The sequence below is a fragment of the Micromys minutus genome (assembly GCF_963924665.1).
Source record: "Micromys minutus genome assembly, chromosome: X".
In the NCBI taxonomy this organism is placed as follows: domain Eukaryota; kingdom Metazoa; phylum Chordata; class Mammalia; order Rodentia; family Muridae; genus Micromys; species Micromys minutus.
The window spans coordinates 45,338,156-45,354,635 of record NC_137970.1 but is presented as its reverse complement, the minus strand read 5'-3'; the positions used below and the strand labels follow the sequence as shown (position 1 = coordinate 45,354,635).

The 16,480-nt window shown below is 47.7% G+C and overlaps 1 protein-coding gene across 1 annotated transcript in view; it reads right to left on the bottom strand.

The window, feature by feature from the left end:
• Nucleotides 1-9,333, bottom strand: part of STARD8 (StAR related lipid transfer domain containing 8) — a 32,802-nt gene extending 23,469 nt beyond the window's left edge. Inside the window, exon 1 of the mRNA XM_080910003.1 lies at nt 9,202-9,333. The gene's annotated coding sequence lies outside the window, so the exon portion shown is untranslated. The remainder of the gene's footprint in view (nt 1-9,201) is intronic.
• Between the last annotated feature and the right edge of the window lie 7,147 nt (nt 9,334-16,480).

Here is a 16,480-nt window from a genome sequence, read left to right as displayed (position 1 = left end):
AGCACTAGATGACCTGACATTACGCCTGGTGGTCACGACGACCCAGTGCAAAGCAAGTAATTGCACGAACATAAAACTGAGGTCGTGAAAGACCAGGTATCCTCTGCAGGCATACAGAAGGGGCCAGAAACCTGCCGAACTGCCAGAACCCCTCCTGTTTGTGAGTTTCCATGTCAACCTCTCTTGAATTGCCCCTCCCAAACCATTCCTTGTGAACTGTGAGTGGACTCGAGTAATAGTCCGCCAGCATCTACTTAGTACCAGGCCCTGTGCTGGGCACTATGGTCTGAAAATACAACAAAACAGAGATGTCTGGCCAATCCTACTCAGGAAGGGCAGAGACTGAGACAAACTATCCTTTGAGGACAAGATACCAGGGAACAACCTCCAAAGCAGGGGAGCTGGCATCTAGTACAGTCTAAGGAAGGAAGCTTGCAGCCCCCAAAGAGTCTGAAATGGGTAAACCTGGAGGGGGTGGGGAAGCTAGATGTTCTGGACAACTCCCCCACCCACATAATCCCAATACAAGCATGGGCTCAATGAGCAGGAGGGCTCTCATAAGTGTTAATCCACCCAGTCTTCTGCCTGCCCCTGCCTACCCACGCTTTCTAAATAATGCAACCCGTTGTCAAGACAGCACATTAAAATGTCTCTTCTTCCCCAATGACACCCAGCACCCTGCTCCCTACTCTCAGTGCTGATGCCAGAACCACCCCCAAATCCCTCCTTCAGGCCCTTCTCAACTCTGGTGAGGCTCTATTTTGGAGTCTTTATCCCACTACTTCATGTTTTTCCTCCTTTTACCTTGGAGGGTGCTGGTGGTGATAGTGTTGGTGCAAGTAGGCAGTTGATCTGGGGACTGACTGCCCAGAAAGAATAGTTGCTTCTGGATATGATGTGTGTTGGGATCAGGAACTGGCTTTCGCCTCTGAACCCAGCGGTGACATCACCCACATGCCAACGGCCATACATTTCCAGCATCCATTTGGTTTAGCCCCCACCTTTACCTGCGAGTGGTTACTCCTCAGTTTAAATAAAAGGCAGACCCTTCCTCCCCCCTCCTCTTTTTGCTTCTTTCTCTCTTTCTCCCTTTGGTCTCTGTCATCCTCAATCAACCTCTTCCACATGGAACTGTATTGGCCTGGTGTGGTCTGTCCAGACACTCAATTCTATCACAATAATGGAGGGAAAAGAGAGAGAGGCCCAAATCTATGCCCTTGCCTATAGGCCAAGCATCAAGAAATGGAGTCAGCTATGAAGCTTATAAGACATATAATCAGACTACCTGGGTGGTCTTTTTATTGCTCAATTGTCTGACCCTGGGCATGTCCTGTTTTTAAAGTCTGCCTTACTCAACTTCTTTATATGTAAGGCAGGGAAGATAATAGCTCTAACTGCCTTATGGAATTGTCTCAGGGGTTAAGTATGGTAAAAAACAATGTGTCAAAAATTTAGAATATGTCACTATTATTGTTATTAACATCATTAGCACAGCCTGTTGCAGTGTCACAAATGTCACCAAAGATGGCCAGAGGAAGGGGCCCTATAAGGGCAACAAGAGAAATGTCCTATATGGACTAGAATCTGAAGTCATAGGAAAGTCCAGACTCAATGCATGGAGATTGTATGCTGGAGCCCTGCATAACCCCATGTCAATGAAAAACGGCAAAAGAACAAGGCTCGAGCTGGAGAGATGGCTCAGGGGTTAAGAGCACCGATTGCTCTTCCAGAGGTCCTGAGCTCAATTCCCAGCAACCACATGGTGGCTCACAACCATCTGTAATGGGGTCTGATGCCCTCTTCTGGTGTGTCTGAAGACAGCTACAGTGTACATACATATAATAAATAAATAAATCTTTTTTTTTAAAAAAGAACCAGGCTCTCCAAAGTACTACTTAGTGATACTCACACAAGGATTTTACTTATATAGTCAGAATGGATGCTCAGCAACTGAGAGGTAGGTGCTTGTTGTCCCATTGTTGGCAGATGCCGGCTCAGAGAGGTGAAGCCACCCAAGGCTTTGTACAAGACTATCAGAGCAGAGACATGTTCTTCACAGCACCCTCTTGCTCGACTCTGGGCCTTTCCCCACACCGCATTCTTTCTTTATCTTTATTTCTTGGTGACAGGGTTCTGTATGTCTCAAGTTGACATCACACTATGTAGCTAAGGACCTTCACCTTCTGATCTCCTGCTCTACATCCCAAGTGCATCTACATCCCATCAGGTGTACATCACCACATCCTGTTTACAGGGTACAGGGAATTGAACCCAGGACCGCTTGCAATTCTAGGCAAGTATATTATCAACTGTGCTACATCCTCAGCTTCTCTATTTTTGCCCACTGAGAAGGTCGTGCTGGGGTACCGGCTTTGTGAGCCAGTTGTTTAGAGCCAAGCCCTTCCTACAAAGTCCCTGACCCTGCCCAGCCTGATTTGACCTCAGCCTGGAGCAAAATGGTAGGATACAAGTCTATACCTCAGACAGGCCAGTCTTTGGCCCACCCAGATAAAGAACAGGAAATCCCAGGCCAGCTCCCCTGGAGGTTGCTCCTTCTACTACAGAAACAGAGTTGCAGCTCAGGCAGAGGTTCCTCTGTGGTGAGGAAGCTGCCTAGTCAGCCCCAGCTGCCTTGACTGCTGGGTGTGGCTTGTGGAAAACAGGGAGGAGAGCTGCGTGTCAGGAGACCTGGGTCCCAAATATCGCCTCTCGCCTCATTGCAAACCGTTCTCTTCCTCTCCTGAGCCTCAGCTGGCAACTGCCAAGGATCACAGGGAAGGCATCAGGGGCACTACTTGGCCAGACTACTCTGAGGGAGCATGGAAGCAAAAGGGTCCTGGAAACTAAGAAATGGGACTGGTCACTCTCACCATCGCTTGCCACAGGAAGGAGTGACTGAGTTGGTATTTTTCCCTGGTGTGATTCACTCTCATAGTCCCCACTCTATAGCTCATACCCATTTCTGTCTTCAGTAGTCCCTAAAATACCCCCTTTCCTCCTGCCATTCCAGTTGCTGAAAACAAAACGGCAGAGAAGCAGCGTTCAAGCCCCCTACCCAGGCGACATTACAATCAGCTGAATACCGACTCTCAGCAGTTTTGTCATCTGTCAAGGATACCAAGAAGACCTTGCATTCCAAGCGTTCCCCAAGTTTGAGATCTGGTTGGACCTGGATAGGGTTGTATAAGATGTCTCTGCTCGTGATTCTGGGACTTAGTGTCTGCCTGTTGGGATCATCAGAGAGGGATTATTGAGATGGTCATCCTGAAAATTTCATAGTAAAAATAAACAGAGGAGAATGGGGCATACCCCGTTGTTAAAAGGGCCACAAGCAATAGCACATAGGCGGGACAATGACGAGGCTGAGGGGGACAGGGGTTGACCCAAGTCTAGGAGGAACATTTGCAGGACTTGAGCTGCTTAGGCTGGAAAAAAAAACCAGAGGGATGTGTGCTCAGTCTTCAGACCTCAGGAAGTCAGAGAGAAAAGGTAGTTCCAAGGGGCAGAACTGGTCTTAGAAACCTCAAGGAGATACTATTATGTTTAACAGGACACCAACTTGCAGTAATCCCATTCATGGGAAACAATATCTTGCAACTTTCATTGTTCCAGGATGCTGAAGCCAGGTAAATAGTAACTATACAATCACAGGGAAGACAGTCTAGCTTCAGAAGGTGTGGGCCTCGGCGGCCTCATGTCCTCTAAAACCCTTCTTCCCTGGACTCTGTTTGCATACTTACCACTAGGGGAGATGGGGTGGGGTGAGAAAGAGTAACAGGCCAAGCCCTCTCTGATTCCCAGAGTCCTGAGATCCCAGGGACACCTTGGGCTCAAAGTCACTCATTAACTTGTGGCTGAATGGGTCAGAGGAAGACCTCCTAGGGTAGATGCAAACATGGGGAGGGGCTAGGGACCATATTGCCCATGCCTTCTAGAAAACTCCAGGACTCAGACAGCCCAACCAGACACAGGCTAAGGAGATTTAGTGGCTGGACCTGGTTGAATTTGTAGCCAGCCCTGTATCACCCTGCGGATAAGCAAAAGGTATTAGTGGAAACACAGACTCTCATGGTTGGAAGGGAGCTGGGAAATTCGGAGTCCATATACCTTTCCCATCCAACTTACAGATGCAGAAATGGAGGCCCAGGTACCCCTCAGGTACACATGCATTTTCCTGAAGTCATTCAGAAACAGAAACAGAGGCCAAGTTCCTGGCTCTGTTAGACACACAGAGTTCATGAAATGTTGACTCCTCTGTTTCTTCTGGAACTATAGAGACATGCTTGCGGCCTAGAACTTTCTAAATTGTGTCTGAGTTCCAGCTGGACTCTTCTCCCTACCTGTCTAGATACAGGTTCTTGGTGAAAGAAAGACTTCTTTCACGACAGAAGCCCTTAGCCTCTCAGCTTAGTGGCTCCAGACCCCTTTCTCCTTGCTCCCCATCTCGGCAGCATCTGGGATTGGACATTGGGCCTCACAAATGCTGAGAGAAATCTCTAGTGCTTTCACATGCTCCCTCCCTCCCTCCACCCCCCCCCCTCTCTTATTTTGAGGCTGGGTCTTGCTAGGCTATCTGGATGTATTTTAAATTTACTCCACAATGGCAGGTCTTGAACTTATGATTCTCTGCCACAGCTTCCTGAGTAGCTAGGATTGCAAGCTTGTACTACCAGGGTTATTAGTTCTTGTTCTTTTAAGCTGCTGGAGATACCCCAAGCCCTTTCTTACTCGAATGCTAAACAAACAAAAACAAAACCCCAAAGGCCAAACAAAACCCCAAAACATCACCACCACCAAACCCAAAACATCACCACCACCAACAACAACAGCAAAAAAAAAAAAAAAAAAAAAAAAAAACCAAAACCAAAAACAAAAACCAAAACCAAAAAAAAAAAAAATTCCTCAATGGCATCTACATATACTTCAAATAGGAATAACTGCTTCTGTTTGTCCAAACATAGGACAGAGAAGCAGAATTTTAATTGGCTCCAGAAGTTCTCATGATTGGGTATTTGTCAGGATCCCTCTGGGAGGAGATAAAGGTTTCAGATGGGGTCCCTTTAAGGCTTAGAGTGGACAGGGAGTTAGTTAATGGCCATCTTGTAGAGGTGACTTTCCAAAGTGGTTATTATGTGGCTCAATCATTAACCAAGCAGTGGCAGGACCCCAGAGTTGTTGGAAAGGGGCCACTCCTCTCCCAAGGACAGCCCAAGAGCAAGAAGCTGTAGCCAGACAGGACATTCCTGGGGTCTTTCTCTCTCTGACAAACCAGCAGTGAGGTAGGTGAGGCAGAGGCAGGACACCCTGCCCACATGGAACCGGAGAAGGGCTGGCCCGGAAATGAAGGAAGTCAGCACACCCTTAATGGGGAAGGAGGGAAGAGAGAGAGAGAGAGTGTGGAGGGGTATTTTATCATAAATGAAAGAGGAAGCTCCAAGCTGGGCCTCGGTGATTAGATGACAAGCTGGAAAAGACGCTCATCCTGGATGCATCCTGTTTTGCTTCAAATTGGCCTCAGGGTCCAGGAGCTGGGGAGGGGCCTGGAGAAAGAGAGCGGCCTCTCAGGAATTCTCCCAGGCCTGCTGACCTCAAACTCTTGGGTGGCCCCTGAACACAGGAGTCAAGTGGGAATTAAATCTCTTTTGCTACTTCAGGAATGAAGGCAAGGAATCTCTGAAGTTTCTACCAGAAGCTTCTACAGGTCAGCCGTGAGATCAAGAGCCTCAAAGGCAGCTAACGTCTGCGCTCGGGATGTGGCATCTGTAAAATGAAGAGACCAAGCTCTTCAGTCCCTCTAGTCTGTGTTCTACAGTGCAGATCAAATGTCTCCCACTTGTCAATCACCTCCACGGCAGTTCCCCCTGGTCTGAACTCTAGGGCAAAAGAACTGGAAATGTGACTACTACCCACACTTTCGGTGACACCAAGGGATTAGGTTTGGTGTGATGAGACACAGTTATTTTACTGAAAGTTCCTTCCAAGAAAGATGTGCTGAACTATTTTTAGTACAATTTGATAACATGCCCGAGATTTGTTTCAAAGTAACAAGAAAAGCAGTAGGTAGGACTACGGTTCCTCAGTCCCAATTACATTGCTTACTTCCCTTTTTAAATATATGTTTAACATTCTTTATGGTATGTTTAAGCCCTCAATGAGGAGTGTCTCAGGCCACTAAACCCCTTGACTGGATGGTGGATTTCCCAATGGTGGGTGTCAGAACCATGGGTCCTTCAATGAGGACTAGATAGCCGCCTGTGGCTTACAAAGCACTTAGCCATCGATCCTGTCTTGAATCTGGTGAACCAGAAAAGAAGAAGGCAACCGAGGGGTGAAGATGTAGAGAGAACAGCAGAGATTGGATTTAGACCTCCAACCCCTTGTTCTGTGTTCTGTGACACCCTGGACTGCTAAGGCACTTAACAGTAGATTCCTAAATCCCTGCTTGTGGCGGGAGGTAAACAGGAACAGCAAGTGCTCAGCATGCAAGTCCCCACGCTAGAGGGCCACACCAGAGGAAACTCAATACACAAACTCAGCATTTCAGACTTGTGACTATGGTGCAGGCTGGGGGCCTCTAATACACTGACTCATACTGACAAGGACCCACATACATATAAGCACACACACACACACACACACACACACACACACACACACACATACAAACCAAGCCCCCAAGTCACAAATTTTATGAAAGCATTAATAAACCCTTGTCACCAACAACTACATGACTAGCACAGTGCTCATCTGGGGTTGTGGGGTGGGAGGGACTATAAAACTCACTTAGGACTGGAGTGATTGCCTAGAATGCACCAGACCAAGGGTTTCATTCCCACATCCCAACACCAAAATAAAACAACCCCCACCCCCAGATCCTCAAAGACCTTAACACATTGATGAACACAGGCCTCTTATTCCAAACCCTGAAATCTCTAATCCCACACTGAGCAGCCAAGCGGCCCAAGGCTATATGGTTTGATCCTACCCAAATTCAGAGCTCAGAATAGAAAAAGTTCCCATTTTAACTCAAGAATAAAGTAATTCCTTCTTTCAGCCGAGGACCCTTTCTCCATCCTTCCCCAAGAACTCGCCATTCATGGAACCCACATTATCCAGGACTACAACAAGGACCTTCAGAAAAAGTTAGCTAACAAAAGGCGAAGGAGCATTTCAGCCTGACATTACCCCTCCTTCCCTTGTGGCTGTCTTGCTGGTGTGTCCCTGCTGCTATGCTTATACCTGGCTCCAGATGTCCTGAGCTCCCATTGCAATCTGTGGTCTCCAAAATAGATTTTTAAAGTTTCAATACAGGTGGAGGGCAAGAGATGGTAGAGGGGGTGATTATGAACAAAGTACAATAGCGTGTGTGAAAATATTATAACGGTATTCATTATCTTGTACATTAAATAAAAATTAATGAAGATAAGACAAAAGGTCAGTTTGGGCCTCTCGGTACCCCCTCTCTTTTTCTCCTCTGCTCCAGCCTTGAAAGTATCAAGGCCATCATCTTTACAAGACTCGTTGCCCCCTCCTTTGCATCCGCACAAGGTGCACCGCCACTGTGCCGTCTTTACATCTCCAGATATCATCTCCTGGCAGCCTCTCATGGAGGTAGAAGGGGCCCTCAGACGCACACAGAAGCTTGATATTCTTCCAAGATCTCTTAGCACTGTGGAATGAGAGCAAGTGAACAGGGGAGGACAGCCTCTATTCAGTATGGCATCTCTCAGCTCTAACTACAAAGGTTCAAGGAGCAGGAATTTCAAGTTCAGAACCTGGACGAAAAGACCAACACTCCGCAGGACCCGTACCAGATACTCAGCGAAATGGCAACTACAACTTCAGGCTAAAAACTTTATCCCCACCCCTCCCACTCTACGACTCACCTAGACAGCACTTGTGCCTTCGGCTGCCCACCTCCAGTCCCCAGGAAAGAAATGTCTCCCTATCATTCCAAGAAGGTGAAGGCGAGCGGAAACCCAGACAGCAAGGATACTGACGGCGCAGGCAGAGACGGCAGCCCTTAGAGTGGGCGTGGGTGCTGGTGCTGCAGCAGGAGTCAAGGTTTGAAAATAGCCCTGGGTGATTCATTACCCTCTTCTTCCAGGATTACTGGGTGCGCTGAGTGAGACCCAGGCAAACTAGGACACTAGTTCTTTGCCTGAATGCCATGTCTAAGTGCAATCTCTGGGGTCCCCAAAGTGAGAAACCTAGTGCCTGAAGAAAATCCCACCCCTTGTCACATTCAGTTTGCCAGCTCCCCCACAGTAGTTTTCCAGCTAATCTAGCTGCGTAACCATCATAAGACCCGCCAACTGCCTACCTCCAGTCACCCCAAGTGTCTCAGAGACCATCTTTCTTTACTTACCAGTTTAAGAGGCTGGGCCCAGGCACCAAGTTAGCAGAAGAATCTGGGGCCCTTCTGATATTGAAATCTGGCTGCCAATGAAGGTGCCATTGAAAATACTTGACACTCTCAAAAGCATGACCCGCCTGAGGTCATATGAACTGGTGGAACCCCGGTTTCCTAAGTGGTAATTCTGTGCTGAACTTGAGCAAGTGTTGGAAGACATTGAGACTACCCAAATTAGAGCTTCCCCAAACTTCTGTCTAATAGTTTTTCGTCTGAGCTTTGGTAATCTAATCTTATATGAGACTTCTTGGCAAACTGAGTCCCAGCGACTTATCCAGAAGTATTTATTAACTTGCTCAGCGCAGCTACCCTGAGAACACCTCACTCTCTGGAGTTGTTCAGGTGGGAAGGCAGTGAGGCAGGGGCCGACGGAAAAATCCATGGGGCTGAAGCCTTCCTGGAAATGTCCCCCAAAGTAGAAGGAGGGCAGAGTGGGCACCCCCCCCCACCGCGCCCGCCCGCCCGCCCGCCCGCCGCCCACTGAGTCCCTGGGAAGGCCGCAGCTCCAATCACACCAGGGGTCTTCAGGCCGCCTGACCGCCCGTTTGCGGGGCTCCGATGGGAGTGTGCAGCCGGCGCAATCAGGGGTCTCTAAGTTTCTATAACTCTGAACCCCGCCCATAAGCAGAGGCAGCCCGGGCTACTTTCCTTCCTGTCTCTCGCGTCCTCAAACCAGCGGAACTGCCGGGGGAGCAGAAGGGCTGGAGCGCCACACCGGCTAAACGGGATACTGGAGGTCAGGGCCCCAGTCTGCCTGGGTGTCCCCCTGATGTCGCCCCAACTCTTACTTGGCAGCCGGGTCCACACAGCGGCAAAGGGGTAGGAGGCAAGCGCGGGCAAGGCTGCTCGAGGAAGACACGCGTGGAGCCAGGAGTAAAGGTGCCAGCCAGAATTGCAGCTATAACAGCTGCTTAGCCGTTGTCAACTAGGCTATGCTCGCCGCGCAGGTTGGGAGAGAGGGAGCGTTCGGGAGTAAGCCGAAGAGATGCTCCGCCCACCTACAGGTCCCTAGACCAATGAGGGCACAGCCCCGTTCCGTTCCCCCCCCACCTACCCCCCCTCCCTCGTCTCCTCTCCGAAAGCGGTCCAAATAGTGGGCGGGGCTCTGCCAGCCAGCTCCTCCAATGCCCTAAGCTCCTGCCTTTCCCTCAGGTCACTCAGCTGGAGGCAAAAGCCCAGGGCCCTAGACAGAGCTTTGAAAGAGCAGAGCTTGAAGGAGTGAGAATACCAGAGACTTGCATTTATTGAGTTCTGAATGTGTCTGGCACTGCATGCAGGCTTCAAATCTAAATGCCACGTGCACAATAAGGTTTGAGTGACCTGCCTAGGACAATTTATAGTAAGTCCAGAAGACTGCTTCTGTGAGATGCATAATCAGTAGAAGGAAGAAACTCCATAAATGTCCAGGAAGTTGCCATTCCCACCTTATTCAGGCACCAGTACCTAACCCTCTACCCATTGCAAGTCTAAACTCTACTTCCATATAGAAACACATGGAGAACATAGGGCACCAAAGTAAATGATAGCCAGAGATGGCTTCCAGGAGTTCTGAAACCAAGTCCCCCCAGAAAGCCTGTTTAAATTCAGTAAGAAATGGTGTTACGAATCGGTGTTAAGAATTGGTTTCTCCCCTGCCTTGCCTGTGAGGTTTTCAACATAAGCTGACAACCTTAATTCTGCGGGTGAATTGAGCACTCCTATTTACCCAGGACTAGGAACAGGCAAGTTCTCAAGGCACTGCAGCTATGCTTACAATGACAGAAACCGAAGAGAGGTGACTTATTCTGGGCTACTCAGCAAACCCATGGCAGGCCAAGACTTGCTTATTTTCTCCATACCTGGTAGATGGACGTCATAGAGCTAAGGTCTTTAGACTACAGGGACCACATCCATCTCACTGGATTGCTAAAGCAGCCAACACAGCAGTTTGCTAAAGGTCATTGGAGGTGATGACAGAACCAAGCATCCTGCCTCCACTCTAGCAGGCTAAACAAATTTCCCCACCTTCCTTCCTCACAAGAAGCAAAGGAGTGACAGGGAAACAAGGCAGTCCCTAGTGTGACCTCTCTGCCCCTGTCAACAGAAGGACTGCAACTGGTATCCTGTGACAATAGCCCTTTCCCAAAGTGAGCCATGTCCCCACAGATCTTAAATGTGGTTGCAGCCTGTACACCTGAACTCATTCCCAAAACCAAAATCCTACCAGGAGGCTATAATACTTTTGATAGGTAGGAGGCCTCATTCCTGAGACAAGGCTGAATAGAATATTGTCAGCTTGCTTCAGGGGCTGAGTTGGAGCCAAATCTATATTGCTTGTACATAATGTTAGAAAGACTTAGAAGTGGAAGGCCTGCCCTGACCCTTTTTGTCCCTAAGGACAGAAAACCATGTCAGAACTGAGTTCATTTATCCCATGGTACTCAGCACCAGTTGTTTCTTGTGAATGTTCACTAGTGGGTAACAGAATGTTAAAAGACACTCAGGGATAACTATGAAAAAAAAAAGGGCCTTAACCCCCTAAATGCTAGGGTTACAGGTTTGTGTCACCACCTGTAATTTAATAGATTATTCTAACTGAATTAAGACAGTTTTGGTTCTGAAATACCTCTGTGTGTGTGTGTGTGTGTGTGTGTGTGCAGGTGCACATATATGAATGGTTGTATACAAGTATGCACTTGTGTGTGGAGACTAGTGAACAACTTCCAGTGTCCTTCCTCAGGTGCCACCTACCTGCTTTTATTTTTAGACAGGGTCGCTCAGTGGTGTGGGGTTGGCTGGCTAGAGTAAACAGGCTACCCAGCAGCCCTTGGGAGTCCACCAGTCTCCCCTTCCCCTGTGCTGGGATTATAAGCCAACTACCATGCACAGCAGTTTTTATGTGGGTTCTAGAATAGAACACTGACCTGTTACCAACTGAATTATCTCCCCAACCCCTCTTTTTTTTAATGCAATAAAACAAAACAAAAAGCAAACCGCAAAGGGTCAAGGCACAAAAAGTACCAACAATCTAAAACAGCATGAAAAACTACAAAATCTAGAAATTGCTATAAATAAATAAAGGGCCCATTTCGCAGTGCCTGACAAGCACAATGAAAACATGTTTTGTTGTTGCTGTTACAACACACTCTGCCTTGAGAAGCCCACACCCACACTTTTGGTATGTACTGTCTTTTTTCTTTACATGCCTTTCTCTTTCCTAATGCCTGTACTTAACTACTCGGAAATTTTTTTTTTTTAATAAACACCAACAAAAGGTTGCTGAGTGAGTGAACGTGAAAATTAAGAAAAACTTTAGTCCTAATATTGATAATGTACAGTCATGTCACTTTGAAATAGTCCAATAGTTAGTTCATTGGGTTTAAAAAAAAAAAAAAAAAAAAACTCCCTGTTTTAATCTTGAGACCTCTGAGTGTTTTGTCCCTTCACATGGGACAAGGTAATTAGACAGCACTTTCAACAGTGTCAGCCTCTTCTTCTAGCCTCAGCCCATCCTGCACAAGATGGATATTCCATAATGGTACCTAGAAAGGATGGGGAAACTGTGCCTTTTCACAGGAACAGATTCTCAAAGTGTTGAGGGGAACTCGCCATGGGAATGTACAGGAAGCAGATGGATCCTTGAGTGGGGAATGGGTTATATTCCAATCTGCTGCGCCCAGCACATGACTCCCACACAGGGCTTCCACATATACCTCATTCAAGCCCACAAGAAAAACCAGGTTCTTGGTGGATTTGGGGGCCTCTACTAAGCCTCATGAGAGTGGCCTGTTGTTCAAGTGTCCAGAATATGAAGTAGTCATGGGCCATATAGATAACTATCACAGAACTCATGGACTAAGAGGAACCTTCCCAGCATGCTGAGCAGAGGAAAGCCGCTGAGAGAGGGATGGGAACGGGATGGTTCACATGTGCCTCATTATTTTTTTGTCTGACAGTTGGGAATACAGAATAGAAAATGCAATCCTGAGAGCACAAAGACCCCTGAATATGCACAGCCCAGGGTACCAGTATGCCTATCTGCCACTCCAGAGCACATCGAAAGGAAGAACTCCACAGTGACCAAGAACTCTCTCAGATGATAGAGAGGAAGGCTCTGACTCTAGCCAGGGAAGCTCAGGTTAGGAGGGATGCCAGGGGCTTCTGAATCTTCCTTTACCCAAGGACACAAAGGCCCCCATTTCCTCAACTGCCAGTGCTAAGTAGCTTGTGCCTGCCTCCTGGCACTAGAACAGGCCCCATTCTGCAGCAAATATGCCCCCCTGTCCTGGGCTCACTAGCCCATCTTAAAGGAGCGAGAGTCTAGCTGCTTTAGACAGATGGAGCATACATATTCTCCCAGCTCCTAAGGGACTGCCACCTACCCCAAACCAACAAGTAAGTTATCCTTGACTAGGTGCTTGATGTTTGGTAAACCTGGCATGGGTATCTAGAAACAATATCTACCCAGCTACCATGCCCACGTTTGCCCTGCTGGTCACAGTGTGTAGAGGTGAGACAAAGACAGTCCTACATCTAACACTACCCCCCTCAACCATCCAAAACACAGAGACACAGAAAGAGAGACAGACACACATTCCCCTCTCCCCCACCCCCCATCAACATTCTGATCTGGCCTTCAGCCAGGGCTGAGGCTTTCCAGAGACTATCATCAACCTTGCCTTTCTGGAACTGCCACATCACTACAGGGAGTCAGGGACCAGTCCTCACACAAAGAATGCCTAATCCAAACAGGTGGGGAGCAGGAGGCCAGATCCCAGAAGATGGAGAGAAAGGGGTAACAAGGCTCAGAGGTAGTTTATATCTCTGAATCAACAGATCACCCCAGGAAACTAATTCCTCCCCCCTTCCTCCTCCTCCTTCTCTTTCTCCCTCCCTGCTTCCCTCCCTCCCCCCCCCCCTCACACACACACACACACACACACACACACACACACACACACACACACACACACACCAAGACATCTGGATCAGAGGCCAGGAATCTGTAACTCTGATCTTATACCCTGCTTCTCTTGTGGAGAAACTGTGAGACTCTGAGAAACTGCCCTGCTGGCTCTGGATGTTACTTTCAGTTGAAGTCTGTCTGAGGATCTCAGAGAGCCCTATAATTCGGCACTTTAAGTTTCATGATACATCTACAGCAAGAAACCTGACAAAGCTGCCTATTTTCTCCCTATAATTTAGATGAGGAGAGGAAGAAATTCTAGGGAAAAAACAGGTATTGAGTGGAAAATTTAAATCCCCATAGAGATATTTTCTATGTTTAAAGGGATGAATGCCAGGCACCTTGGCATACTTTTGGGGTTTCCAAAAAGAGCTTGGGATGAAGTTTTCAAATGACCAATGTTAGCTAAAAAGGTGCTGTCGGAGTGGCTGGAGCTACGATACAAAATCTGAGCCAATGAATGAGAGGGAAGAGGCTAACCCTTTGAAATTACAGAGGAGGATGCCGGGAACCACGAGAATTACTATCTAGATGTTAAGATCCAGAGATATAGAGTCCAAAAAGAGAATGGAAGGATAAAAGGACAGACTGAAAAGGGGATGGTATAGGAAAAACATCACCTAGGGTTAGTCATACAGAGGGACAAGGAAGGTAGGTAGGGCACTGTTTGATGCCAGAGGCAAAATCTCAAAGGAAGCAATGGTAAAGGACATATTCTGTACAAATGCCAACTCCGTGTCTGTAGACAGGTCGAAGAGTGGAAGCTGGTAGCAGAGTTCTTAGAGACCAAGCCTGATGGACAATCTGGATGGGAGGATGGGGCATTTGCAGGATTAAGCAGAAGCTGGTTAGGAGTTAAGAGAAGCAGGCATGAAGTGTAGAAGACTTGGAAAAGGGACTCAGCGATATAAGACTGCAAGTGCACAGGAGGAGGGTTTGAATTTCCAGAGCCTGCAAGGAGGAAACCTGGCGCTGACACTCCCTCTGTCCAGGTCTGCTGGCCTCTGTCCACCTGCTTTCCAGTGCAGCCAATCCCACCTCATGCTCCTCACTCCCTAGAGCATCCACATTCTAGAAGGAAGCCAGCTCTGCGCCTCTGCCATGAATCCTTGGGCACTCTGCAGCACCAGGAGGCTCCGTGGAGCCCTGGAAGAGTGCAGGAGGAGTTTTGCAATTGGAGAGAGGAAAACTGGGAGGGAAGCGCTGTCAGGAAATCCAGGCTGTGTCTGCTCAGCCCAACTAGCCCACTGGTGAGGACTGGAAAGTTCCACGCCCCAACTTTGATCAGGAATTCTTTCTTCTCTAGCTATGGGCCTTCTTTTGGTACATCTACCGCACCATTCAAGTCACCTCGGATCTCCCCTGGTTGGCCTTTTGTATCTGACCTCCTATTTAAGAAACTACTGCCACTCTCTCCAGCTCCTCCTCTTGTGTGTGTTGGGGGAAGTCTCATTAGTCACAAATCAGCCCCTCCACTTCCTATGTGTCTCACAAAACAGACAGATGAAAACAGTAATGGTGGTGGCTCCGGATACCTTAGAAAACTCTCTGGCTCGGCTACCTCTACCTGCACTCTCACTCGATTTTCGTACTGGCTGCCCAGTGTGAAATGAAGCCATTAATATCAACAAAGACATGGTGGAATCCTAGTACCAAGAATCTCCTGGAGTAGAGGCATTCTTTAGAGACTCACCTATATACTACAAATGGAAAACTAAGGGCCAATAATACAAATAACTTGGCCATCCTTAAGCAAAAAGGATGTCTTTATGTTGTAGGAAAATCTGAGGATCTGGAAAGCTTTGGACATGGCATCTGGGACAGAGTCCAGACTCCATAAAGAAGTATTAACTTTTCCAGGCCTCACTGAAAGACACACAGCCTCTACCTTCTACAAGAAAACTTGTTTTCTTGTAGAGATGGGCGCGGGCCTAATTTAGCTGCTTTCAAATGAAGCAAAGACAAGAAATTTTCAGCGCTCAGACTTTGTCACTTCTACTCCAGTACTCTTGATGACCAGACAAGGGGCCACAATTCTCATTCTGGCTCTTTGAGAACCGTGGCATAACCTGGGCCACAAGCCAAAGCCTCAGCTTCCTTGTTTGTAAAATAAAAATAATAACCCCGTGGCACAATGGGAATAATCAAAGCAGCTTGTAAACAGCATTGTTGGTATAGCTTATTGCTTACAAAGCATGTTCCATATTCCCATTGTAACACAGGTCTCTCTCTCTCTCTCTCTCTCTCTCTCTCTCTCTCTCTCTCTCTCTCTCTCTCTCCCTCCCTCTCTCTCTCTCTCTCTCTCTCCCTCTCTCTCTCTCATACACACACACACTCCACACCTCGTTCTTCAATTTAGGGGAATCAGTTCTATTTGTAAGTGTAAGCTGGCCAGAGCAAGTGTTCAGTTGGTGTTTGCTGAGATCTGTGCTATCTCTTTATGAGACTGTCAGCACTGGAAAGGAACGAGAGGGTTATATTTTTTTTATCTCTCCTTCCTGAGATAATGGAGGCATGCAATAGGCTTTTTAACAAAATATTTACTGATCAAATGAGTGTGTTCTATAAGTGTTCAGCTACTCTACAGTACAGAGAGAGAGAGAGAGAGAGAGAGAGAGAGAGAGAGAGAGAGAGAGAGAGAGTGTCCCTTTCCCAAATGATTATAAATCAATGAGGAATCAGTTCTCCTCTCTTCCTACCTTCTGGCTTATCATCAAACATACCATTGGGATGGCACTTCCGTGCCCAGCTTGGTACTGTCAACTAGACATCAGGACTTCTGAGTTTCCAGAAAGAAGCCCCTGTCCTGACCCTAACACAGGGACAAGATCTTCCTGAAGGAAAAGGAGGCTCCAGTCAACTTCCTTCAACCCCAGGAGTAGCCTTTTTGCTCTCTGCTTGGGCAATAGTATGGAACACAGCCCCTTGGTGACAGCAACTTAGGAGGAAGGGCAGCAGCAACCACTTCCTATCCTGCAAAGGCACCTCCCTCCCTATCTGTCCCTCCCCTACTTCCTGAGTTCTGCTGCCACCATGGGCCAGACAGTGAAAAGAAAGGACTCCAAAGGTTGCTTTGAAACCCAGAACTTTGAGCTAGAAAGACCACTGAGGTAATTTATTCC